Genomic DNA, 3,509 nt, shown 5'->3' with positions numbered 1-3,509 from the left:
AGAGCCAAGTGACTTGGTGTATAGCGAGAATAGGAGAGGGCCTAGAACAGAGCCCTGGGGGACAACAGTGGTGGGCGTGCGTGGTGAGGAGACAGATTCTCGCCACGCCACCTGGTAGGAGCGACCTGTCAGGTAGGACGCAATCCAAGCGTGGGCCGCGCCGGAGATGCCCAACTCGGAGAGGGTGGAGAGGAGGATCTGATGGTTCACAGTATCGAAGGCAGCCGATAGATCTAGAAGGATGAGAGCAGAGGAGAGAGAGTTAGCTTTAGCAGTGCGGAGCGCCTCCGTGATACAGAGGAGAGCAGTCTCAGTTGAATGACTAGTCTTGAAACCTGACTGATTTGGATCAAGAAGGTCATTCAGAGAGAGATAGCGGGAGAGCTGGCCAAGGACGGCACGTTCAAGAGTTTTGGAGAGAAAAGAAAGAAGGGATACTGGTCTGTAATTGTTGACATCGGAGGGATCGAGTGTAGGTTTTTTCAGAAGGGGTGCAACTCTCGCTCTCTTGAAGACGGAAGGGACGTAGCCAGCGGTCAGGGATGAGTTGATGAGCGAGGTGAGGTAAGGGAGAAGGTCTCCGGAAATAGTCTGGAGAAGAGAGGAGGGGATAGGGTCAAGCGGGCAGGTTGTTGGGCGGCCGGCCGTCACAAGACGCGAGATTTCATCTGGAGAGAGAGGGGAGAAAGAGGTCAGAGCACAGGGTAGGGCAGTGTGAGCAGAACCAGCGGTGTCGTTTGACTTAGCAAACGAGGATCGGATGTCATCAACCTTCTTTTCAAAATGGTTGACGAAGTCATCTGCAGAGAGGGAGGAGGGGGGAGGATTCAGGAGGGAGGAGAAGGTGGCAAAGAGCTTCCTAGGGTTAGAGGCAGATGCTTGGAATTTAGCGTGGTAGAAAGTGGCTTTAGCAGCAGAGACAGAGGAGGAAAATGTAGAGAGGAGGGAGTGAAAGGATGCCAGGTCCGCAGGAAGGCGAGTTTTCCTCCATTTCCGCTCGGCTGCCCGGAGCCCTGTTCTGTGAGCTCGCAGTGAGTCATCGAGCCACGGAGCGGGAGGGGAGGACCGAGCCGGCCTGGAGGATAGGGGACATAGAGAATCAAAGGATGCAGAGAGGGAGGAGAGGATGGTTGAGGAGGCAGAATCAGGAGATAGGTTGGAGAAGGTTTGAGCGGAGGGAAGAGATGATAGGATGGAAGAGGAGAGAGTAGCGGGGGAGAGAGAGCGAAGGTTGGGACGGCGCGATACCATCCGAGTAGGGGCAGTGTGGGAGGTGTTGGATGAGAGCGAGAGGGAAAAGGATACAAGGTAGTGGTCGGAGACTTGGAGGGGAGTTGCAATGAGGTTAGTGGAAGAACAGCATCTAGTAAAGATGAGGTCGAGCGTATTGCCTGCCTTGTGAGTAGGGGGGGAAGGTGAGAGGGTGAGGTCAAAAGAGGAGAGGAGTGGAAAGAAGGAGGCAGAGAGGAATGAGTCAAAGGTAGACGTGGGGAGGTTAAAGTCGCCCAGAACTGTGAGAGGTGAGCCGTCCTCAGGAAAGGAGCTTATCAAGGCATCAAGCTGATGAACTCTCCGAGGGGACCTGGAGGGCGATAAATGATAAGGATGTTAAGCTTGAAAGGGCTGGTAACTGTGACAGCATGGAATTCAAAGGAGGCGATAGACAGATGGGTAAGGGGAGAAAGAGAGAATGACCACTTGGGAGAGATGAGGATCCCGGTGCCACCACCCCGCTGACCAGAAGCTCTCGGGGTGTGCGAGAACACGTGGGCGGACGAAGAGAGAGCAGTAGGAGTAGCAGTGTTGTCTGTGGTGATCCATGTTTCCGTCAGTGCCAAGAAGTCGAGGGACTGGAGGGAGGCATAGGCTGAGATGAACTCTGCCTTGTTGACCGCAGATTGGCAGTTCCAGAGGCTACCGGAGACCTGGAACTCCACGTGAGTCGTGCGCGCTGGGACCACCAGATTAGGGTGGCCGCGGCCACGCGGTGTGGAGCGTTTGTATGGTCTGTGCAGAGAGGAGAACAGGGATAAACAGACACATATTTGACAGGCTACAGAAGAGGCTACGCTAATGCAAAGGAGATTGGAATGACAAGTGGACTACACGTCTCGAATGTTCAGAAAGTTAAGCTACGTAGCAAGAATCTTATTGACTAAAATGATTAAAATGATACAGTACTGCTGAAGTAGGCTAGCTGGCAGTGGGTGCGTTGTTGACACTACACTAATCAAGTCGTTCCGTTGAGTGTAATAGTTTCTGCAGTGCTGCTATTCGGGGGCTAGCTGGCTAGCTAGTAGTGTTGTTTACGTTACGTTGCGTTAAAAGAACGACAATAGCTGGCTAGCTAACCTAGAAAATCGCTCTAGACTACACAGTTATCTTTGATACAAAGACGGCTATGTAGCTAGCTATGTAGCTAGCTACGATCAAATAAATCAAACCGTTGTACTGTAATGAAATGAAATGAAAATGTGATACTACCTGTGAATGCGACCGGGTTGTGAGTCTATACGGTAGACGTTGGCTAGCTGTTGGCTAGCTAGCAGAGTCTCCTACGTTAAGGACGACAAATAGCTGGCTAGCTAACCTCGGTAAGTGAAGTGAATTAGGACTCCTGGTGAGTCCATCACAGACCTGTCCAGCTGCCAAGCAATAGCACTGGAACAATAAAAAGATTGTCCTTAAAGTTAAAGAATGTTGGAAATTTACCACGATAGCGACATGAGAGATAAGAAGAGTGATGAGAAGTGACCCAGTACAAATACATATTTATGGCAATAAATTAACACAACACTCTGGGAGCACTTGTAGCAGGTGCACTGCATATCACCTTTTGAATGTTTTTTACATTTTTTACTTAACTCATTGACATTCAACTATATCCACTAAAACGGTTACATTTTACTGTATTTAACTAGGATTAAAGAACTACTATATAAAGTTGTTTATTTAATAAAGAAGGATTGGAAGTCATGTGCTTGCTTTTGCTGCCATTCCATATACAGTACAGTATGTGCCTTGAATAACTTGAAAGGTCATCATGTCCTCCTTCCTCAGTGTTCCAGGTGATTCTCAGGAATAGTTCAGGAATCGTTCTCAGGAATAGTCTGATTTTATCCTCACTGCTCTGCTGACAAAAATCAAACAGTGTACATTTTATTGTTCATATCAGGATGTAAATTAGTTCCTGATTGGATCTTTATCGGTACACTACGGAACAAATACCAAAGATAAGCTCAGACTCCGGAAGACACACACACACACACACACACACACACACACACACACACACACACACACACACACACACACACACACACACACACACACACACACACACACACACACACACACAGACACACACATAGCACCATCTTGGGATGCCACCTTTCTAACAAGTCAGTTCGTCAAATTTCTGCCCTGCTAGAGCTGTCCAGGTCAAATGTAAGTGCTGTTATTGTGAAATGCAAACGTCTAGAAGCATCAACGGGTCAGCCGCGAAGTGG

Source organism: Oncorhynchus gorbuscha, linkage group LG05 (assembly GCF_021184085.1).
Source record: "Oncorhynchus gorbuscha isolate QuinsamMale2020 ecotype Even-year linkage group LG05, OgorEven_v1.0, whole genome shotgun sequence".
Taxonomy (NCBI): Eukaryota; Metazoa; Chordata; class Actinopteri; order Salmoniformes; family Salmonidae; genus Oncorhynchus; species Oncorhynchus gorbuscha.
Note: the sequence above shows the minus strand (reverse complement) of the source record.